Genomic DNA, 25,657 nt, shown 5'->3' with positions numbered 1-25,657 from the left:
CATTTTTGCCTGACCAGTTTCATCATCATGTAGTCTTAACCTCATATCGTCTGGACTTCTTTTGCCCTTGAACAGTTCTAAGATTGTCTAGAAATTAGAATCAGAGAATTTTAGAGCAGAAGCAGGTTCTCAGAATTGTACAATGGCTTTCCTCATACTGTTTGTTTTACAAATGAAGAGAATGAAGGTCAAGTGACACCTTGAGCTTAAGGTTATAGTCCAGTATTTTTCCAGGAAGAGAGAACTACAGGTCTGTGAGTAAGTCAACATGGACATAGTTTTTTTTCAGTTCCCATGAACACTTCCCCAGATGTGAATGCTACTTTAACTATAAATTAGCTTAGAAAAGCTCCCAATTTCACTTAGATCTTACCAATTAAATTTTTTAAAATGTAATTTAAAGCCTATTGGGATATAGATAGATAGATAGATAGATGATATAGATAGATCGTGGTTTTTACTAGTTATAATTATGAAGTTTTTAAACATCAAAAGTATTGGTACTATTATAATTATCTCATCATCAGAGAGACCTACTGTTAAAAGTTTGATGTAGATGTAGATACTAAAAAAGAAAACAACAGAAAATCACATTAAAAGCATAGCTCTTTGGGACTTCCCCGGTGGTCCAGTGGTAAAGAATCCGCCTTCCAATGCAGAGGATGTGGGTTCGATCCCTGGTTGGGGAACTGAGATCTCACATGCTGTGGGGCAAACTAAACCCGCAGACCACAACTACTGAGCCCACGCGCCCTGGAGCCCGTGCACCACTTCTAGAGAATAGAAAACCCGCATGCGCAACTACAGAGAAGCCCCACATGCTGCAACTAAGAGCCTGCCTGCTGCAACAAAAGATCCTGCATGCTGCAACTAAGACCCAATGCAGCCCCCCCAAAACAAAATAAAAGCATAACTCTGTATGAATTTGTATCAGTTTTCTTCTGCCTACCAAGACTTCCTTTCCACCACTTCTTTCTAAAAATGTATTCCGTTGATTCATCCTTCATTCATACTCTCTTGCCGTGAGATCCCATATATTCCTATTACTAATGAAGACTCCTTTCCCTCTCCAGGAACACACTTTAGCTTGGATTTTCTTGGTAACGCTATTGCAGTGGTGAAGCTCTATTTATAGGCATTTCTGAATCTATTAGCGGCCAGTGGGGGAAATATTTAACATTAGATAAAACCGTTAATCCTTCCATTTTCATAAAATCAAAATGACAAACTTAGTAAGGCTGCCCCTAGATAAGGTCTCCAGTTCCACAAAGTTCAAAGTATTTGAGCCTTGCTTCCCTCTACTCTTTGCACAGCAGGCTTGCACATTTATAGCCACTACAAGAAAAATACAACCTAAAACAAGCTTTAAGAAGCAAAGTTCCTAGAAAAATTTGATTTCATTTCCCAAAAAGTTGGCATTCTCCATGACAGTTTAATCTATTGCATTAATGTTTATTATCTTAAATTTAAATGGCTTAAATTGATAAACCTCAATAAATGTTTGTTGAATTAAATTTAATGGAAAACAGAGCCACCATGTATTTTGGTTGGTCCCAGATTTTATGAATCTGAGTCTAGAATTGCTACTATTGAACAGGTTTAGAAGTTACCTATTTTATAAAATTCTTAAGCATAATTCTAAAGCATCTCATGCTCTTTTGACTTTGTCCCTCATCTAAGAAAAAAATCAACCAGTGCTATGAATATAAAGACAAATGCTTGAAACTTTAGTTTAAAACTTCTAGACTTCAGTACATTATAATACTAATGGGAGGAAATAAATACCTAATTGCTTTCATTGGCAGGCTTGAGACTCCAAAAGTAAATTTCACCAGAGTCAAAATGGTCTGTGAAAGATTTTCTGTAACCACAGTTGTAATTAACATTTTGTTACAAGGAGCCAATCTTGGATTTATATGCAGTTTAAAAAAAATAAGATTGACTGTAGCTGAACTCACTATAAGTAGGTTTGGCATGAGCTGGTCATCTGAGGCCTGGCGTGGCCATAGGAAGTGATATGGTGGTAATTAAATGCAGGAAAATAGCAGGTCAGTTAAGGACAGAGCTGTGTGGCCCAGAAACAAAGAATAAAAGTTTGAACATAATATTTCATCAAAACATATTTGAGATTTAAAATACTGACCTCAGCATTGTATTTAGTATATATATAAATATATATATATACACTATATATATAACTATATATATAGTTCATCTATAGAGATTGAAGAATTATTTCCAAGAGTCAAAAATAGAATAAGAAGTTTAAGACTCTTCATAAAAACAATCTGACAGGGATTTCCCTGGTGGTGCAGTGGTTGGGAGTCTGCCTGCCAATGCTGGGGACATGGGTTCAAGACCTGGTCTGGGAAGATCCCACATGCTACAGAGCAACTAAGCCTGTGTGCCACAACTACTGAGCCTGCGCTCTAGAGCCTGTGAGCCACAACTACTGAGCCCACATGCCACAACTACTGAAGCCCATGCACCTAGAGCCCACGCTCCAACAAGGGAAGCCACCGCATTGAGAAGCCCACACAACACAATGAAGTGTAGCCCCCGCTTGCCACAACTAGAGAAAGCCCCCATGCACAGCAAGAAAGACTCAATGCAACCAAAAGTAATTAATTAATTAAAAGAAAAACTAAAGAAAAAACAATCTGACAAAACCTTTAAAGGACAATATAATAATTTTACAAGTATAACTCTTCTAAGATTTACTTTATTTTTCTCTCAGAGTGACTTTTTCAAACTCTGATGTCATACATCTGTGTATTTACTCACACATTGGGATGTATTTTTTGGTGTATATAAATTATGAGTATGGAAGGATCTAGAAGGAAAGGACAGAAAAAGAAAGATGGGAAGATAATGACAGAACACGAGAGACAGACAGAGAGAGAGAGAGAGAGAGAGGTTTTTAGTGTTTCGGCAGTCCAAATATATGAGTCATTTGGATTGCTTGCAGATTGTTCTACATCCAACACAAGCAAAGACTGTGTAGCTTAGAGGCATTTTCCCTTCTCTATTTTGTCTGGAATTCTTAAAATGCAAGGTTACCCATCTATCCAAAATATTGCATTCTGATATGAATTTATTAAAGTGAAATACAAGGTAAGATAATGTGATTAAAAGCTGAAATAAAATTAGATGCAGGAGTCTTAGTGCCAGTACATTTTGAGCTCTTCAATGATTTTTTAAAAAGAAAGAAAAAAATAGCAAAATTATCTCATTTTCCACTACCCCTAAATTTGCTGCCAGTTCACAAAATATTCAGTTTGGACTTATTAGACTTTTTCTTACTACTTTTCCAAGTTTCTTATGATAGAAGATAGACATGTAGAAGCTCAGTTTTCTACTAGAAACATAAGGCACTTTAAGATTCCAGGCAGAGTTTTCTCTCCAAAAAATCAATAGGAAATGTGCTCCCTGATTAAAGAGAAAAGACATTACTTCAAAATGGCAAACAATATAATTACAAAGGAGTCTATATGTTGAGCCCTATATTAAATAAGTAAGAATGGGCGGTAAAATATAATAATGCTGTAGATTGTGGATTCTCCTCTCTGATATTTTATAAAAAACATTATCACTGTAATGTAAATAAAATTTTCAATTTCAACTTCTCCTGGGGATCCAAACATTTTCACAAAGAAAGGACAGCTATCCTAGGCACTAAATGACTGAGACAGCTAGCTACAAGTCAACACACCATAAAACCCACAGAGAGGAAACAATTTTGTGAATGCACCCTCAGTAAGCTACTTTGAACAATGCATTAATGTGTATTTCTCTTTCATCACTCCTCTGCCCGTCTCCTCTGGGGTGGTTCCTTTAGCAATCCATCACTACATTCCACCTGGCCCCCAGCCACTGATTTATCTAAAATTCTTTTTACTGTCATCTCTAAATATTCGGGCATACACACACACACACACACACACACACACACACACACACACACACAAACCACACAGATGGTCTATCATTTTACAACAGTCAGAGACACTGGGTGAAATGAGATGCCAAAACAATATACCTTTCAGGCCACTCCCTTTTGTGATAAATTATCTTCCCTCAATATCTCTTTGTCTCGTCTGTCTCATCTCTCCAGTTTTCTTTAGGTGTCTCCCGCTCACACACATATAAACACAAAATTACATGTCTGTGATACATAAGTGAAAAGCTATGGATTTTATGAGATTGTACCTGCCTTTCTAATTGAATAATAGCATATACTAGTATTTCACTTCTAATTTATTTGAGCTGTTATCACAGTGGTCTTAGTGTAGAGCAGAATATTAATTAATTGCTGTTGAACTAAATGATTCTAAACACAAAAGAATATTATAGTCTAGAGAAATGTGAAATGCAGGACAGAAAAAGAAAATTATTAATTTTTGAATATCAACTCTATTCTAGATACAGTACTAAAGATGTTGTACATAATTCTCTCAATCCTCAGCATGACATTGCAAGGAGATGTATTCATTTTATCATTTGCCAGATGAAGAAATGGGCTCGCAATGGAAAAATAAACAACCCACCCTAGGTCACTCTTAATGCTCAGAAGTAGAGTCAGAACGTTAATCCTCAATGCTTTGGCACAAAAGCTGTTCTACTTCTATTAATTGGATAGTCAGAATCGCCATTAGTCAATTTTTGCAGAATGGCTCTATTCAATCAGAAGGATCGCATATGCTGAGAGCATCATTTGATAACTATTTTTCTGGAATTTTTCAGATAGTAAAGTTCCCAAATTTCAGTAGAAATGGATGAAGCTATACAGTCAGTGGGTGAGTGACTACTGTAAAGCAGGCACGGTCCTCTCTGTCTGTCTTCCTGTCATCCGCCTACCTGTGCTGCATCTGGATCTATAGGTTGTCCTTAGTCATGTTAACATGTTTGCTGCTGAAAGTCAGGATAGTGCTGGTTGGAAACTTCAGGAATGTCCTGGCTGAAATTTGAAACTGGCCCCCGGACCTGGAGGCCAAGGAGAGCCCAAAGGAAGAGGTGGATCACTCCAGGTGGCAGGTTTCACAAGCGCGGGAACATACAGGGCTTGTCTTGAGTGCCGCCAGGTGAGTAGATCTCTGCACCCACGGCCAGAATCTTGAGTTTATTTAGAGGCCTCAACGGTGTTCAGTCCCGTATCAGTCAGAGGGTCTGAGCACCACGTTGCTCTCTCAAGGCTGTGTCCTTGAAACGGCTCCACTTTGAGGATTGGGGGGTGAAAGACACATCCCGGTACATCCCGAGGGCAGGAGTGGGGAGGACCCTTCGGTTGCCGGGGTCCCACTGGAGGCTCAACCTGCGGTCACTGCCACTCCATGACCTCCTCCAACACTCCTCCCCTAGTGAGCGGCTCTCACAGTCTCACACGTCCCCTCTTCCCCGCCGTGGGTCCTGAATGGTCACCAGTGGGCTTAAGTTGCATGAAGGTGGCTCGTTGGGCTGCATTGGAGACAGATACCACAGCAGCAATGCAGGCACACCACATCATGCTCTTTTGCCCAGGCTTGCACATCATGACCTTTGAAATGTGACCCCTCATCACTGGCTATTGGAGGAGGGTATCTGCACGTGGTACTCAGCCTCTTTAATCCCCTATTGGGAGCAGCCTGGTTTGCATGGTGACAGGAGAAAACTTGGGTTAGGTCTGACACTGTGTTCACACAAATCAAGCATATTTAGAATCTTCACTCAGAGGGACAGGGTCAATATAATGGATTTGCTGATCCCTCACTGGTTAGCAACTCCGATGAATGGCCCGGACTCCTTTGGCAGCTGCCTTGGGTTGTTTAGCACACACAGGACATGCTGTTACTGAATTAACCGAGTCACAGTAGTTCAAGGGCAATCGGGCATCCTTGACAATACACCATTGCACCCGGGCACTGCAGTGGCCACTCTTCCTTTGAAGCCCATCTGCTGTATCTCCTGAAGGCTCATTTGCTGGGGCTCATACCTGGGCTAGGGCATCAGCTTCCTGATTGCCAGGGGTGTCAGTGAGCCGGGACTTGGAAACCAGTGAGAACTGCATCAGGCTCTTGCAGGTAAACCTAAATGTCCTTCCACCCACCATTTACCCTTCAGCTTCTCATTGTCGAAGTCATAGAGTTAATCCCTTTAGAACAGCCCATCAGTCAGTGTAAAGGGTTAATGATCAGGGCTCAAGAGTGATCACTAGCCAAACCCTCTGAGTTCAGCCCATGGGCAGCTGCAGTTCATTCCTGTTTCCATGCAGATGGTGTCAGTTTTGGGCTGAATAGTGATTGAACTCCATGTGCACAAATGGCCTGGACTAGACCCATCTGCATACCAGGCATCAGAGAGAATTTCCCCTACTCCCTGTCTACAGGCTGCTGGGGCCACCAAAGGGATAGGGGTGGGGGACTTGGAAGGTCTACATACTCTCAGGGCCTGCATTTTCCTGGGGGAAATCTGAAACTGGCCCCTGTGCATGGAGGCAAGGAGAGACCAACATCAACAATGGAACATACATCATAGTTCTGCAAACTGTCAGATACAAGAGGAAATTTGGTCATGGGATATTAAAATATATAAATATAAATCTATGGGTCCGCTTAAGTAAAAGCTTTGCTCCCTTGACTATGTAAAACATTGTGCTTAAGTCAAATGTTTAAGGCTCTAAGAATGCGGCCACTGGGAATTATTAAAAATAAAGTCCATTCTAGATGTTTTAACTGATAATTCAACCTCTTCTACCTTGCCTCTCTGATGAAGACGGTAGGCCATTTATAATGCTCTCTGTGTAGGCTACTGGGAGAAAAGCAGTTTCTCTTAACTCATTGTGTTTTAATTACATGCCCTCTGAGTTCATCTAAAGTACCTAGAAAAGTGATGATATAGTGTGTATGCATGATATCTCATTCATGGTTAACATCACTTGAGCAATTACCCCTTGTTTGGTGGGGAGGCTGTATAACCTTTGGAAGTTAAGGGGATAAAGGTTACATCTAACCGTCATAACTGCAGCAGCATGTCATAGTCCCAGAGAAGCACCAGCTGCCTGACCAGGGGGAGCCACGAAGGTACGTGTTGGAACCAGTCTTCTCAGGCTGACCAAGCCCTGCGTCATCTTACTGTGATGGAATGATTATTGGAATGAGGCAAGAGAAACCCATTTCTTGAATCTACATGAAAAGTTCAGTTTTCCTTCCCTTTCTCACACACATGAATGCACGAACACAGTTTCTCCTTCTCTCTCACTCTTCAAAGCCCACAAAGTGAATGATATTTAGGCTAAGGGATACTAAGAGATAAATTCACTTTTCTGGGGAATTGTTACCCATCAAGAACTGTGTATAGAGGAGCTTTGAAGGGTGTGTGAGCATAGTTCAATACTGAGGAATTTACCGGATAATTTAAAAAAATTATCCTGTATTATTATTATTAGTTTTGTTTTGTTTTTTTTTTTGCGGTACGCGGGCCTCTCACTGTTGTGGCCTCTCCCGGTGCGGAGCACAGGCTCCGGATGCGCAGGCTCAGTGGCCATGGCTCATGGGCCCAGCCGCTCTGTGGCACGTGGGATCTTCCCGGACTGGGGCACGAACCTGTGTCCCCTGCATCGGCAGGCGGACTCTCAACAACTGCGCCACCAGGGAAGCCCTATCCTGTATTATTTTTTAAACCTCAGAGGTATATGGCTTAGCCATCTTTATAAAAAAGTTTTACAGAGAAACAGGACAATTTTAACATTTACCCAGAATGCAGGCTTTCGTCACTAAACATGTTTGAAAATTTTGGCCGCCCTTCCTTTCTTTACTGGGGTGGGGAAAAACAAGGAAAAAGGATTTTTATGACTTTTCCAGAATTTTAGAGTAGTTTCTTCCATAACTGAGATCATTCCCTGGTGGTATTTCCATTCAGAAAAACCACAAACATTTTGATGTCTTTTTCCTCACATGAATTTTAGTGGAAAACAGTGTCAAAATAAAAAGAGGCTTACATATAAGCTATTTTGAGATTGCCATGAGCTCAGTTGCATGATGTTTTAAGTCCTCGAAACTGCTCTTTGAATTTGGCCTGAAAGACCCTAACATTCAATTACTTATTAATAACTTGTAGGAAGAGGAGTGTAGAAGTAAATCCCTTATCCACCAAGTACATTACAACACACACATATGTCGTATGACCACACATGCCTCCCCACATCTGGCTCTTGAATGAGGAGATAGGACGCCTGGGTTACAGAATGGGGAGAGGAAGGTAGAGGGTTGTCTGGCTCCTGTCACACTACACTTCCTCCTCTCTCAAAGGCTCCTATTCCCCCCAGTGCTGTCTGAGGTCCTGATAACCTTCTGACTTCTTCCCGTCCCAAAAGCACCACTCTGTTCTAAGGTTTTTTAAAAGTCAAACTATTGCAATCAACTTTCCCACTGTAGCCACAGTTGGTTTGGTGGCTAAAGGCATCCATGCTTGCTTTTTATTCCAAATGTGTAAAAACCCACAGTCAAAACCATTTACATGCTGTATGCTTACTACTGATCGTCATACATTTTTTTTTTTTTTTTTGGCCGCATAGCGTGGCATGCGGGGATCTGGGATCGAATCCGCACCCACTAGAGTGGAAGCGCGGAGTCTTAACCACTGGACCGCCAGGGAAGTCCCTGATCTTCATACATTTTTATGCCTTGTACTAAGAATCGTGTCATGTGGAAATACAAAATAAAACATTTGGTGCCCTTCTCAGCAAGTTAACCCAAGCTCAACAGTTAATACTATGGTCAGATATAACTAAGATGGCTAAGGTAGCTGGTTACCTCCCACAGACTATAGCTGTAAAAAAAGGGGATCTCAGCTCACACTTGCTCTCCTGAACATCTGCAGCTCTGATGGTGCTATGTAATTTTAAATATTACTTTATAGCATCATTCGCTTTCTATTATAAATAATGAATTAAATGTGTTACCCTTTATAAACATCATACATCTGGCAAGGTCCAGAACTCAAGGATTTCTTTCATTCTAAGGTATTCAGGAAGTCACACCCTTTCATGCCACATCAAAATGTAACTGAGACAGTGCTCCATGTGACAATCCAGACAGCTAAGAACATGTGGACTGTGCTCCCAGTGGGAAGTGCCCAGGTAAGTTTCATTATCAACTGGGAAGACTTTGTCAGTGGTTAGAACTGGGAACTCTGGGGGCTGGGACGATTTTGCAGCCCACATTGAAGTTGAGCTGAATGTAGAGGTAAACATAGGTCAGGTGGATATTCCATCACAGAATCATTAATTAGAAACCACTGAGGGGACCATGAGCTAGACAGGGTGGCTGATCTGCTGAAATTTGACTTTCACTAAATACTTAGAATGAAATGGGGTGAAATTCACCTAGAATGTCTATGAGGTAAGCTGGTGAAAGGTTTGTTCTCTGCTAACTTTGTACCAGAGGGAAACTGAAAATTTGTTTTAGAGGTATTTTGCATAAAGATTTTCAATGTCAGAGCAATAAATCATAAGACAGTCCAGTTTCTAATTCAGACTAATTTTAATTTTCTTTCAATAAAAGAAGGAAGGCTATCTTTATCAGAAAATCTCGGTATTTCAGAGTCGGAAGGAAACGCTGGGCTCATCCAACCTAACTCCATATTTTTACATCTAAGAAAGCTGTGGTCAAGAGTGTAAATGACTTGCTTTACACTTTTTGAACCAAACTTAGAACATAGGATACTACCTTTTATGTGATCCATCTGTGTCTTAGGTCACTGAGTGTTCTAATATACTACAAAAGATAACTCAATGTTATTAGGAGTTTAATGGTTCTACAGAAAATTTGGACTAAATAGGCAGTACAAGTGTTATGGGCTGAATGTGTCCCCAGAGTTCATGTTGAAGCCCTAACCCCCAATGTGATGGTATCAGGAGGTGGGGGTCTTTGGGAGGAAATTAAGTTTAGATGAAATCATGAGGATAGTGTCCTCCTGATCTGATGCGATTAGTTCCCTTATAAGATGAGCAGGAGATGCTAGACCTTTCTCTCTCCTCTGTGTAAGGATATAGTAAAGACAGCCCTCTGCAAGCCAGGCAAAGGACCCTCAGTAAGAACTCACCTATTATGGCCTCCAGAACTTTGAGAAATAAATGTCTATTGTTTAAGCTGCCCTGTCTATGGTATTTTGTTATAGCAGCCCAAGAAGACTAAGACAAGCAGACTAAGACAAGAAGACAAGAAGACTAAGACAAATTCTCAGAGAAGTCTGTGATGGCCTAAAAGCAGCACGGAGGTCTCCTGCAAGTTATCTACTAAGAGCATTCTCTCTCCCTCCTGTCCTCCACTTCCCAGGAGTCTCCACTTTGACGGGCACTGTACCTTCAGGGCTGTGCATATAAAACATCTGTGCTTAGCACGACATAGTTTCCTGATGGATACTGCAAAGCTGTTGAGCACCAATAAATTTCTGTCCTGAGAAATAGCAAATTAAATCTCATGGCACCATCTGTTTTGGGCTACTTTCAATAAGAAAATATTTTCAAAATAATTTTGTTGACCCAAGTACCTAAAGGTTTCTTTGTCTTGTTTTTTTTTAACGAAGTTTCTTTTAATGTAACTTAGATTTGAAAATACTGTACTTTTAAATTATTTATGGAAAACACATTCTCCTGGCATAAAAAACATGAGACTATTATAGCTTTATGATTTATAACCTGTAGTTCAGTACCACTGGGGTTTAAAAACAACACAAAAAGAGTTCTGAATAGATATTAGTTAAATCTTGGGCATAGCAGAAACTACTTTAAAATTGTCTTTTATTTAACTTTCTTATTTCAGATCTTGATAGAGTTACATATCACAAATGTCTCTGGAGCAAGAATTTTATATGAAACACTGAAGTAGGCAAAGTGGGAGATTTAAAATAAAGATAAAGACAATGAGATTAAATAATAGATATTGTGCAATCTCGTGCAGAGAAGCACATATATAAATGATTCTAATTCAAAGGATGCTGTCACATATGTTATATAATGGATGAAAAATAATTACTATGGGAATAGAGTGGTAGGTAAAAATATTTCTAAAGAATGCTTGGTTAGAGAAAATATTGGGAAATGTGGAGACTTTGTCTGACAATAGAAAAAAATAAAGGCTAGTCATTAAAAAAGAAGAAAGCAACATGTGCAAAAGCACAAAAAAGACCAGATATGTTTTTGGACACACATGTAAAAATGTGTGTGTGTGCTGAATATAGAAACACACATAAAAATACTAAATGAGATAAATTATATGATAATAATCTATATAATCATAATAACTAATAATAGCATATATAATATGTAAGTATAATAATAAAATAATCAAAATAAAAGGATAAATTGCATTAGAATGTATTATAAGTACTGTGGTAAAAAGTAAATCAAAGAAGAAAACTGAGTTTGGGATGAAGTGGTCAAATATAGGACACGTGAGAAAGAATGGTGTCAGAGACCAATATATGATTTGGCCTGAGCAGTTGGAAGGATGGAATTGTAGTTAACTGAAACTGAGAAGTCTGCAATTAGATCAGATTCTAGGTACAGAGATCAGGAACTGGTTTGGGCCACATTACATTTCATATGTCTAATAGAAAACCATGTTGAAATGTTGAATAAGTGGTTTGATAATTGAGCCTGAACTTCAGAGGAGAAGGACAGGCTGGAAATTTAAATTTTGGATCAATTAACTTAATTATGTCATTTACAGCCATAGGACCAGAAGAGATCATCAGGGGTGTGAATATAGATAAAAATGAGAAAAAATGGAGTACCCTGGGGTACTCCAAGACTAAAATGGTCAGAGGGATGAAGACTAGAGGAGCAAGGGAGATGGGAGAAGCAGTGAGGAGGAAAACCAAGGGAGCTGGTGTCCTGCAAGCACCACAGAGAAAATGTTTTCAGGGAGAAAGAGTGATCCAATGTATCAAATGCTACTAACAGGTCAAGTAAGAGGACAGATGAGAATTAATCATTGTAATTTAGCAAAACAAAGATTCCTGTTGACTTGGGCAAGAGCAGTTTGGGGGAGTAATGGAGATTAAGCGTCACTGAAGTGAATTTATAAAAGGACTCAGTATGTCTCATCTGCCTGAGACAATCTAGGTTTACACTAAATTTCACTATTAACAGCATTTCTTTTTATTCTCAATAATATTCTGGTTACCCAATAAATTAAGTCATCACCTTACTTAAATGAAGAATGGGAGGAAATCAGTTATAGACAGCACACATAGACAACTTTTTAAAGAAGTTTTTCTGAAACGGAGAGTAGGGAAACAGGTAGAGCAGACTTGGGTCAAGAGAGGACCTTTGGTTTATGTTTTGGGGAAAGTAGAATTTACTAAAGTGTTTTATGTTGGTGGACGTGTTCATGAAGGAAAATTTGATAATGCAGTAGAAATAAGAGAAAATATTTAGGGCACTGTCTTTCAGCAGAAGAAAGAATCTGGTGCACAAATGGAGAGCGAGGCTTCTCCAGGAGCACTGCTGGTCTTTAGCAACAGTAGAGATGGAAGGGGAAATTTATGAGCTGAAATAGGACACACACTTAGGACCTAAAAGTGAGGATGGGGTAAATGTTTTGAAGATACCAGAAGAGAGGAGAAGTTATTAAATAACTGTCTAGAAGATTGTAAAAGTGAATGGCATAGGGAAATACTGGAGCATTGGTGGATAGTGCTAAGAGCTATTTTGGTTCAAATCATGAATTACTTACTTAGAGGATTATTACTGTACTTCGGGTAAAATAACAAAGAATGGGACAAAAGAGTTAAAAATGTAGAAAGGAACCCAACACTTTTACAATGTAGATTTTGAGGATGATAAAGAATGGATATCAAAGATCCCTCCAAGGCTGCGATAGGACAATGGTGGACCTTGGATCTTAAGTTTATGGAAGAAAAGTCCTGGGTGAGATGATGAATTAAGTTTGAAAAACATTTACTTTGTTGTGATCTTCATATTTGTAGGAAGATGTCTTAATTCTTACCAATATAGATTTGGAAATTCAGTAGTGATTAAGATGAACAGTATAGATTTGAAAGTTAGGCTCATAAAATGATTTTTGAAATTTGAACGTGAATATTTTATAACAAAGAAGAAGCTGCAATATCTGGTAAAGTAAAGAAATCTGAAGACTTTCTATACTTTAGTTATATCCAACATCTAGCAAATAATAGACACCCAAAAATGTTGATTGAATAAAACAAATACAAAAGTAAACATAGGGCTTCCCTGGTGGCACAGTGGTTCAGAGTCCGCCTGCTGATGCAGGGGACACAGGTTCGTGCCCCGTCCGGGAAGATCCTACATGCCGCGGAGCAGCTAGGCCCGTGAGCCATGGCTGCTGAGCCTGCGCATCCGGAGTCTGTGCTCTGCAACGGGAGAGGCCACAACAGTGAGAGGCCCGCGTACCGCAAAAAAAAAAAAAAAAAAAAAAAAAAAAAGTAAATATAGCCATTTACTAAGCATTTAGCAGAAGAGGGTTGCATAGTCTTGTTTTTTGAGACCTTTGCCAGCGAAATGGGGTAAAGAAATAAGGCAATATTGTAACTCTAACAAAATGAAGACATTTTTATTAGTGTGTTTTTAGAAAAAGGAGTAATGACACTTTTAATACATCTGGCCATATACCTTTTCCTTGATTTCATTCACTCTTGTTTTTTGGAGACCTTTAGTGCAGGGGTCCCCAGCCAGGCCACACAGCAGGAGGTGAATGGTGGGGGAGCGAGCAAAACTTCATGTGTATTTACAGCCGCTCCCCGTCGCTCACATTACCATCTGAGCTCTGCCTCCTGTCAGATGAGTGGTGGCATTAGACTCTCATAGGAGCGAGAACCCTACGTGAACTGCATATGCCAGGGATCTAGGTCGCGCGCTCCTTATGAGAATCTAATGCTGATGATCTGAGGTGGAGCTGAGGCAGGGATGCTAGTGCTGGGGAGCGGCTGCAAATACAGATTATCATTAGCAGAGAGGTTTGACTGCACAGAGACCATAATAAATCAATTGCCTGCAGACATATCAAAACCCTATCAGTGAGTGGTAAGTGACAAGCTGCATCTGGTGGCAGGCTTTATAGTAGCAAGTGAGTTGATGTACTTCAACTGTACAGCTGCATCTGGTGGCAGGTTTTAATCAGAATCTGACACTTATTTTAGTCCATGCATGGCCCGTCCATTATTTGTTTACCACTTACATCTGCGCCTCTTTCCCACACTGCACACTTGTCTCAGTCACGGTTTTGGTAAGCCCACGAGCTAACCCTAGCCAATATGAGTAAAAAACAAACGTTGCTGGAGACCTTTTTTGAAAAGGGGGAAAGACCCAATGATGAGACAGCAGAAGGCTCTAAGGCTGCCCACAAAAAGAAAGCTGCATTTAAAAGAAAATACCAAGAGTCCTAGTTAGATTACGGGTTCACTGCAACAGGTGATTCACATTCTCCAAGCCCGCTTTGTATAATATGTGGTGACCAGCTATCTAAGGAAACCATGAAACCTTCAAAACTGCTTCGCCACATGGAGCCCAAGCACCCTGCATTCAAAGACAAGCCTTTGGAGCTCTTCAAAAGAAAAAAGCGTGAACACAAAGAACAGAAGTAATTATTGAAGGCCACCACTTCATCAGATATATCTGCACCGAGAGCACCATTCTTACTGGCTAATCGCATTGCTAAAGCTAAGAAGCCCTTTACTATTGATGAAGAGTAGACCCTGCCTGCTGCTAAGGACGTTTTTTGTGAACTTTTAGGAGAGGCTGCAGTTCAAAAGGTGGCACGTGCTCCTCTTTCAGCTGGCACCATAACTAGACAAATTGATGAAATAGCAGAGGATACTGAGGCACAATTGTTAGAGAGGATTAATGAGTCACCATGGTACACAATGCAGGTTGATGAGTCTACCGATGTTGACAACAGGCAACAATGCTTGTTTCTGTGCAATGTATTTTTCAGGAGGATGTGAATGAGGATACATCATGTGCACTTTTGTTGCCAACCAACACCACAGCTGCAGAACTCTTCAAGTCTTTGAATGATTACATACCAGGAAAACTGAATTGGTCATTTTGTGTCGGTATATGCACGGATGGAGCGGCTGCCATGACTGGACGGCTTTGTGGTTTCACTACTCGGGTCAAAGAGGTCACTTCTGAATGTGAGTCTATGCACTGTGTCATCCATAGAGAAGTACTGGCTAGCCAAAAAACATCAACTGAACTTAGCAACGTTTTGCAGGATGTGACTAAAATTATCAGCCACATTAAAATACATGTCCTTAACTCACATCTGTTTGTGCAGCTCTGTGAGGAGATGAAGGCAGAGCACACACGTCTTCTCTTATACACAGAAGTGAGATGGCTTTCTAGAGGTAGATCACTGGCCAGAGTTTCTGAGTTATGAGAGCCACTCCAGAGATTTCTTTTAGAAAAACAGTCACCACTGGCAGCACATTTCAGTGACACAGAATGGGTCGCAAAATTGCTTACTTGTGTGACATATTCAATTGGCTCAATGAACTCAATCTGTCACCTCAGGGGAGAACGACAACTGAGTTCAAGTCGGCAGATAAAGTGGCTGCATTCAAAGCCAAACAGGAATTATGGGGGTGACAAGTGAACATTGGGATTTTTGACATGTTTCAAACATTAGCAGAGATTTTGAAAGAGACTGAGCCAGGGCCTTCTTTCTCCCAGCTGGTGCATGATCACCTATCTCAGCTTTCAAAAGAGTTTGAGCATTACTTGCCAACCGCAAAAGAGCCCTGAATTGGGAAAGAATGGATCCACAACCCATTTGTGAATAAGCCATCTGTGAATAACTTTGTCCATGCTAGGAGAAGATCAACTACATGAGATCGCAAATTATGGTGGCTTTAAAAGTATGTTTGAGACAACTTCAAATCTCCATACGTTCTGGATTAAAGTCACGGCAGAATATCCTGAGATTGCACAAAAGCACTGAAAAGCCTGCTTCCATTTCCAACATCCTATCGTTTTGAAGCAGGATTTTCTGCAGTGACAGCGACCAAAATGAGATTACGGAGTAGATGGACATAAGCTACACACTTCGGGTGTCACTGTCTCCCATCACCCCAGATGGGACCATCAGGTTGCAGGAAAACAAGCTGAGGGTTCCCACTGATTCTGCATTATGGTGAGTTGTATAATTATTTCATTATTTATTACAGTGTAATAATAATAGAAATAAAGTGCACAATAAATGTAATGCACTTGAATCTTCCTGAAACCACCCCCCCCACCCCAGTCCGTGGAAAAATTGTCTTCCACAAAACCGGTCCCTGGTGCCAAAAAGGTTGGGGACCACTGCCTAGTGGATATATTATAAGCATAGTTCTATAAATAAAATAAGTCATTCAAAATGTAGAAAAGTATATAGATTATTCTAAATAAAGGTACCACCGGATATGATTTTAAAATACTTTGTTAACACAGAGATTATGCTAGGAACCTTGTAAATGGAATACTAGACATTGGTATTTATACTTAAATATATACATAAATGGGATATTCTGACACTACTATATATTACAGGCTACACTATATATTTATAAGTATATTCAAAATATATATGTTCAAAATATATATGTGACTTATAAACAAGAGCTAATTTTTAGATCAGAAATGACCAGTCATGATTTTTCATTATGGTAATGCCTAACAATTCTTTAAAACAGGTTTAACACTTCACAAAATTTGGCCAGTTACTATCATCCCTCCACAAAGAATTCATTTTCAAATTCCACTAGAAGCCAAGCTCTGACTGACAAAATGATTAAAAAGGCTTTAATTATACCCCTCTAAGCCTGAGAGGTTCTACAACCACAACTTAGGCAGCATATATTCTTTCATCCCACAAAGATCTGCTTAAGACCTCACAGGGGCCGATGAGCCTTTTGTGTAAGGAGTTTCAATAGGCAAATTTTGTTTTATTTTTAAGCAAAAGATTCTTTGGTTCACTACACTGCACTTTTCCCCACTGTGTTTTTCCCATGTAACAAATAACTGAAATTTACTCACTACAGCTTTTTTCCTAAGTCTCCATAAGAACATTAAGATTCTCCAGAAAAAGACATGGCCTGAAAACCTTTATGAAGTCATTTTTGGCTTTAAGAACTGGAGAATTAGCTTTAAGAACTCCCTGAAGAAAAAGGAAGACACTTCTACCCTCCTATCCTAGCTCCCTTGAGGATCTAAACCTCATCCCTGAAATATCATCCGAGGACCCATCTGGTAGATGGTGAGATCAGCTGCTTCATCACAAATATGTTCAGTATGCTGGGAAGTGGGTTGTTTTTCAACATTATTCCCTACCCGCCTATCCTGTATGTTGTGTGATTTTTTTTTTTTTATCTTACCAGCACAACCAAGTGAATGTACTTTAATATAAGTCTTTGACTATAAAGGATCAAAAGGCAAAACAGTGACAAAAAAAAATACTTCTTTGATGTATTTTTTATATTTCTGAATGCAAAAAAAAATAGTGAAGCTGAAGTAGATTACTTCCTCTTCAGTCCTACTATCTGATAGGCAGTCTTTTTCAATAAAACTCAAATATGAAGTTAAAACAAAGATGGGATACAGAGAGAGCTATAATAGTGTGCAGGATTTTAATCATCCCCACTGATGCCGGAAGACCTAATTAACCTACTCTCAGTAGGTGCTGGTTAGCAGTATTTGCTAACAGGCCTGGAAACAATAAAAAACATCAAAGTGTAAATGGATTTTTAAGCAACAATTTTTAAAAAATTTTAACAAATATGAAATCTTGTCATTAAAATGCAGTTTTAATCAAGCCTTATAAAGCTGATCTATTTGTTCCTATGGCTTCTCAAAACTGGAAGGAAAGAGTTTGAACTGTGGCAAAGTTAGAAAATATCTCTTTATTTGTGTTCCATTGGGCACAGTTGAAATTAACTTATTAAATAGACATATTTATTCAAACTCTGATGTTTGGTTTACTTTACAGATTAACTATGCAATTCCCAAAGCACCTATTTTCAGAAATGAACTGAATTTCAATTGAACAAGAGTCAAAAGAACTCACCTCTCCCTTCCCCCAAAAATAAAATAAAAATGTCCTTATCTGTGATCCAGAGCCAGTGGGGCCTCTAGACTTGTGAGGAGCAATCAGGGCAAAAAGCCAGAAATGGATCAAAAGACAGAAGATTCAGCCATCACATTCCTCAGAATCACTTTACTTCAACGTTCCAAAGCAGTGCTGTCAACCGAGTTTTGGGGTTTTCTCTCTTTCCCTTTCCTTGATCTCCTCTGGAGAGGCGTTAAGCTGGCAGTGGTAGTCCAAACAGAGGAAGTGCTAATTGCCAGTGAAAAAGCCATGCGTGGGCCAAGTCTAACATGAAAGGTGAAAAGATTAATTCACAAGATAGCTAAGTGTCCCTAAGTAGTTAGGAATTTACCTAATTGCATAATGAATCTCAGATGTTAGCACTGCAATGAAAAGAGAAAGAATTATGATAATAGCATTACTATAGTAGACTATATGGCCATTTCAAGACAGAGAAAAATGCCAACTCAATGTCCTCACTGATAACTAAGTGGTGTAACAACAGCACTTATATTATTATTATTGCCCATATTTACTAGGAGGCAGGCACTGTGCTAAAGACATTTCTTATGTTAGCTCATTTGATTATCAGAACAAATCTAACGTTAGGTACTATTATAATCCCCAGTTTATAGATCTAATTTGACAGAGTTATAAGAATTTCAAATTAAGTAGCAGAATCAAGCTTTCAATTTGCACCAAAGTTAAACAGGTAAAGAAGACTTTATTCAAGGCTACTGCAATAGGGGAGAGAGTTAAAAACGGAGTCTACACTCAATTCCCTAAAACAAAGGGTTGCAGGGTTTTTAGGAGGTTGGGCTGAGGAAAGTATCTTGGCCAGTGTGTTTGCTAATTGGCTTTACCCAAAGAGAAAGTGAACTTTTTCATGCCTTTGTGACAAGAGGTGGTTTTACAATTTGGAGCCCTCTGAAGTTAGGCTCCTTCCCCAGCCTCCAGACTGGGAGATGGGCACAATCTCATTTCAAACGCTTGGCTTTGAGGTCCTTGAGAAAGACATCCCTGGGCTGTAAAACTGGCAAGAGGCTTTTGAAAAAGATTTACATCTCAAAGGAGCAGAGGAAGGATTTACAATTATAAGTTTTCTAAAGCAAATGTTCCAAGAAAAAGGAGGTCCGATATCTAGAGTGCGGAAGAAAATGGTCTGAAGTTTAGTCAGCAGAGAGGAACATTAAAGCTCTCTTAGCCAGTGATCTGAGTCAAATATCTTCCTCCTCTGCACGCCCACCCCACGCATATTTGAGAATCCATAGCAGGTAAAAAAGCAACCAACAAAGAAAAATGTTTTTAAACTCCACACTTATTCTTTGCTTCATTGAGAATCATTTTCCCCCGTCTAAAATGAGATTTCTCTAGATCTGTAGATTGCAAATCACACCTCCTGAGACCCTGGGGTGGGGTTTTCAGGAGCCAGGAGAAGCCAAAGGTTAGTGGGAAAGTTGCATGATGGGCAGTGAACTTTACAGGGCCCTCGTTTCTCTCCAAGGAGGCCGGATCTGTTCATCAGTTTTACAAAATGGAATTCTGCCTTAAGGCTTCATTTGAGAAATAAAAACAAGGAGGGGGATTTTCTTCCAAGATAAAGTGTGATAACACTAGACAAGATAATATTTCATATGCCTTAGAGGTGTAACCCACTATGCTTCTCTAGATCACAGATTTCAGAACATCCAGTGATCAAAAAGATATCAAAGGACTAATAAGAACAATTAGCATTTTTTTCTCCTTTATGGAAAATGCTCTGTGTGTGTACATGGGTACTGTGGTCACAAACAGCCCATGAAGTCATGACCCATTTCCAATCATATATGTAATAGGAAAGCACTAATTATGTAATACCTACCCAGTACCCCTGGCCCTACACACACAAATGCACATGCCCATATACACTAGGGTATGCCGACTATTAATCTAAAAATAAGGCACAGATCCACAGGAAATGCCTTCTGTCTACATGGTATTTTAAATGCAGTTTTTTCAATACATTAAATGCAACATAACATTCTGCCTAGTGGATGCAGCTGATGAGTGATATAAAAACACAGTCTTGCCAGAGTCAGATAAACCAAAACTCTGAATATAAAATATGAAGAAAGATGGTACAATTCATGAAGTCTTAAAATTTAATTCATTTATACTCCAAAGTTTTATTTGTTGTGGCTTTTCTGTAATGTATACTAACTCTCTAAAATAATTAACTTAGTTTATCTCAGCATCTCCTCTTCCTTTCAACGTTTCTCAAAACTAACATTCTGTGGAACACACACTGTGATGAGTGCACTAGGTATTTTTTCATAAGATTCTGTAAGTTCCTAATTTTCTAATCACCTAATTGTCAGATTTGATTCAGAAATATTTTCTCATAAGAAACAAGCTTATAGTTGGTCAAAGCGCTAGAGCAGGCCACCAATGCCCATATTTGAGCTTGTTGTACTCAGGACACATTTCCTAGGGAAGTGAAAAAAAATCCAATTATTGTGACTCTTTCGTAGTCTGAGGCAAGCACTTCAGCTTGTGGGAAGTGAAACAGATTAAGTTACAGAAGACGGACCAATTCGAGGTAGGGAGATGAGCTGAACTGCAGGAGTCTGTAAAGATGCAGTGCCCCTGGGGGTGAGAGCTTGACCTTGGCCCCCTCCTGGTTACCTTCTTCACTCTCTGTCACAGCCTGTGAGGATGTCTGCCTCATGCACTTTTCCTGGCCCACAACTACTGCTTTAAAACAGACATACTTCCTCCACCACCCCATTATGGAAGAGAACAATTTCATGTCTTTACCTTACTTGTAGCTAGTTGTTACCTAAAACTTTGCATTTGTATAGTGCTCTAAAATGTAGAGACTGTGATGCAGACCATCCCCTTCCCAGAGAGGAGAAATAGTTTTCAGCGAGGAGATAATTTACATAATTTACAAGGAGATAATAATAAAGTTTTTATAAATTAATTGTATGCTGATAAACTTACCGTAGAGGAGGAAAAAAAAAACCCTCTGATTTATACCATTTGATGACCTCCATGCTGTAAATATTCCCACTCTGGATAATTTTATCAATGTGATGTCACTGAATGCAGAACTGGGAAGGTATGTGCTACAAGCCCAAACTAACACTTTACCGGTTTTAGTGATATGAAAAAGACAGAAATCCACGTGTATTTATCTTTTCCCATACAATTCAGTACCGTATTTCTTCAAGAATAAAAGTGGTTAGCACATGGGATTTTAATCTTTGGACTTTAATCACTCCCTTAGAATTTGATAACAGAGAGATAAAATCTCTCTGTTCAAGATATGAGATATTTTTATGTTGTTGGTTTTTTATTATAGAAATGTATTTAATACTTTGATAATGTTGGCAATATGGCTGGATATGGTTTGGAAAAAGAATCATGAGTGAAATTTCAGCCTGAAGGTAGTTCAGCCTTAGAATTAATATGCCTTTTGTGTACTTAATGTACTCTCCTGACCCATTTCAGAGCCTCCATGAGCAAAATCTAATCAACCTCCCATTATCTTAGGAAAATTGGTTTTGATGGATCTGCCTCAGGAATGATAGAAGCAAGACTGTTTTGACCCACCACCAACCATCCATCCATGAGGGACAAAGTCATCTTCTGGAAGATATTGGATCAATAGTTCCACTCAAATGGTTTAAGGCTAAGACACAATGCTGCTGGGGAATGTTTTCTCAGTGGGCTTCATCCCCCTGGTTTCAGGTCTTCAAGTGGAGGCACCACCACTAAGGGAACAGTACTACCCATTCGAGTCACAACTCTGTTCTCTTGAGGGCGACCTCACTTCCCCCCTCAGAAGAGTCTGTGATTTACTGGATGGCTGTGCTCAGCTCAACCCCTTCTCTCTGGCTGCACAAAGGGTGCATGCAGCTCCCGTTTGCTCTTAGGTGACCTGGTGAGTGTCTTGGAGCTGGGTCTGCCCTCTGTACCAGCCTCCAGTCTGGGTGCCCCATTAGACTCAAAGGAGACTGAACAAGCTCTTTTAGTTGCTTTCCAAAGCCCTCTCTTTCAATGTAGCTTTTTAAATTTTAAACATGAAAAGCTGATCCCCATCCTGGAACTCTCTCTCAGTGACTCTGAACTGCAGTTGGCAAGAAAGAGATATAATTGATACCTTAACACCCAAACAGTCGAGTTTTTCATTTCCCTTCTCTTACGAGATTAAGTCTCTATTATTCACTTACTTTTGTTTCAGTGGATTTTCTGGTGGAAGGAAAGACAATACCTTGGGTTAATTCTTCATTGTTTAACCTGCTAATCTTGTCACAGAATTTAAATACTCATGGAACTGAATACTCATAGCATTGAATAAGAGCTGGCTGAGCTGTGTCTGTATACTACTTGTACTTTTAAAAACCTTACTCTATTAACTGCATGACTCAAATTGTGATTCAGAAATGGTTTCATTGTAATCAGTCTAGATGTTCCTGTTAAAAATTCTTTTTTTTCTAGTTGAGAGCCAGGGATAATGACTTTTACTCAACAGTGCTAGGTGATCTTTGTGTAACACCTGTGTTTATAGAAAAAAAAAAAAAAAGAGAGACCCTAAAATAACAGGATAATAAAAAAAAATAGGAGGGAATCTTTCCATAATGTATACATGTATCAAATCATTACATTGTACCCTTTAAATAGTTTATAATTTTATTTATCAGTAATATCTCAATAAAGCTGAAAAAAAGTATAAGAAACAAGATGTGGCCTGAGAATTAATGATGAAATGGCAAAGGCAAAAGAGGAATTTCATGAGAATTTTTAAGGACAGTCAAAGGTCCAGGTCTGGAGAAACAGCTTGGCAAAACTGACGTCCATCTCCTACCTTCCTGTCCTCTGGGCCAGTGTTCTCAACATTAACCTGCATCTGAATCACATGGATGCCTTGTGAAAACTCACACTGCTGGCTGAAACCCCCAATTTATTGGATGTTGTCTGAGAATCTGCATTTCTAAGAAGCTTCCAGATGATATGTATGTGTTGGTTAGGGGTGCACAGTCTCAGAAACGCGTCTCTAATACTACCACACAAATCCTAGTTTTTATTGGTCCAAGGGCATGAGAATTAGGAACATATGGCTTTAGAGGAGGAAGTGATAAGGAGAAAGGAATTTCAGTTAGCAGCCACTGGGCCATCTAGCTGGAATGCTTTCTTTCTATTCACACACTCATCAAATACGCTTCAAACACTGTGCTACAAAACTAGCAACAAGCATGGTTTCGGTGTCTTTATGGGCCAAAACCCCCGTGTTTTTCAGAGTGCTTTCATACTCCTCAACCCATTTCATTCTCCAAGAACACTGTGAGGTTAAGAAACAAGTTATAATTATTCTCATTTTGCAAATTAAAAAAAAAAAAAAAGACTAAACTAAAGATAAATCCATCTATGGTTTTCCAAGCTCAGAGTTCCAGAGATGGAACCATTACCTAGGTTTTCTCACTGCTAATTTAGTGCTCTTTTTACTACATCACTATGGCTTTTAAATAAGACAAGTATCAGATATCAGGGGCTGCTCAATGAGTCCCTGTAAATAAAAGTAATGAGCCCTGGCAGCAGGGCTGAGATGAGGGTGAGGGAAGTGAGACACTCATCGCATACACAAAATCTTTGGGGGCTCCAGAAAACAAAGTAATCAAGAAGATAATGATTGAATGTAATATATATATATTTTTTTATTTTTTTGCAGTACACGGGCCTCTCACTGTTGTGGCCTCTCCCGTTGCGGAGCACAGGCTCCGGACGCGCAGGCTCAGCAGCCATGGCTCACGGGCCCAGCCGCTCCGCGGCATGTGGGATCTTCCCGGACCGGGGCACGAACCTGTGTCCCCTGTATCGGCAGGCAGACTCTCAACCACTGCGCCACCAGGGCAGCCCTAAGCTGAAGTCTTTAAGAGCAGGCATGTGATCCCTTAGCTATCTCTTCTGACCCACATACTCCAGAGAGTGCAGCTACAATATTGTTGGGTCTCCATGACCCTGGGTTCCTGAGGGTCAATGTAGAACTGATCCCCTGAGCCAACCTGCAATGAAAGTGTGACATGAACTAGAAAAAACTAAGTGATTTCAAGCTACCTGGATTTCAGCATTAGTTTTCTACCACAGCATTATCCGGGCTAACCTTACTAAAACAATGGTCAGGTTGCAGTCATACAGTAAATTGCATTGGATCGGAATTATCTAGTGATATTTATGATTAGACTGAAAGTACATCTTAAGGCTCTTACCAAGTTCGGAGTTTGTAGAAATAAGGTCTTGGGAAAGCAGCTAACAATTCTCAGATGACAAAGGGGAATTTTCATCTGCTATATCAGATTGGATGCCACTCTGGTTGTGTGCTTCCCTCTGCCACCTACTACAAAAAAGATAAAGCATCCCCCTTTAGTATACTCAAAACATGATAAAAAGAACTCATGTCATTGTGTTGTTCTATATAAGAGTGAATACAATAAAAATATATATAATTTCCCCTGGTGCCAAAGGGGAAGGAGACTTCCCAACCCTCCATTTTCTTAGAGAATTTTCTTCAGAAAATTTGTAATTGAAAATTATTTCTCTGTCCCTTGGAGAGGCATGTAACCCTTTTCAAAAAGTTAAATAAGCCTCTTGCCTGTTCTGTAGTCTAAGAATGTATTTTTTTTTCTTAAGGGCCTTGGAGCTGTCTATTTAAAATGTAAATGACGAGGAAAACAGCATCTCATTCTGCCTGTCTCCACAGGAGTTTAACCTAGGCACCAGTGCTCCAAGTTGGAACAGCCAGCCTTCCATAGAGATAGGAGATGTTTTATTTTTCTTCTGCATAAAGGCAATTAAGTAACAAGTAGCCACTCGATTGCCACGTGAATCTTGGATGAGCTATATGTACCAAACAGTGCTGTCAATTCACCATACTTGATGATGATACAATTTATCTTAAGAACATGTATGGAATGGGTTATACCTGTCTGGCTATCAAAAAGGATGAAATTTCTTTCTGTCCTTGCAATCCCTTTATTGGATTTCTTGTCATGTGTGTCACAGTTTGGTTTAATGGTTATTCAATAATAAAACTATTTGACCCTTTTTTATCTTTGTGGAGAAGATATACTGGGCTGGCAGGAGATTTTCTTCTATTTATTTTCCCCAACACAACATAAATCACAATAGGGAAAAAATGGCTCCTGATCAATTATTCTAAAATTAATCATTGTTTTGTATATCCTCTGACTTTTAACTGTCATACCCAGCAACCCCATAAATCAAGCAATCACATTTAATCATGCCCGGCTGACTGGTGCACCTAGATACCTTGAGAGGGTTCTCAGAATATTTGATTAGCCTCGATTTGCATAGTCAGTGAGTACTTCAATGAGATGATTTTTACACTTGTAATAGATAATTAATGTCAACCTATGTTATATTTTTCCAGATGAAAATTTTCTGTGCTTATGTTTCAGAGTATAGATATCTAGGACTTCAGCATCCAGTCTGCACTGGGACTGTACATGAATTTGGAGAGTCCCGCAATAGTGCCAAAGGGGGAGAATAATCTTAGGATTATCTGTGAGCGTTTG

Source organism: Mesoplodon densirostris, chromosome 15, assembly GCF_025265405.1.
Source record: "Mesoplodon densirostris isolate mMesDen1 chromosome 15, mMesDen1 primary haplotype, whole genome shotgun sequence".
Classification (NCBI taxonomy): domain Eukaryota; kingdom Metazoa; phylum Chordata; class Mammalia; order Artiodactyla; family Ziphiidae; genus Mesoplodon; species Mesoplodon densirostris.
The sequence above is the reverse complement of the archived record's forward strand: the minus strand, read 5'-3'. Positions refer to the sequence as shown.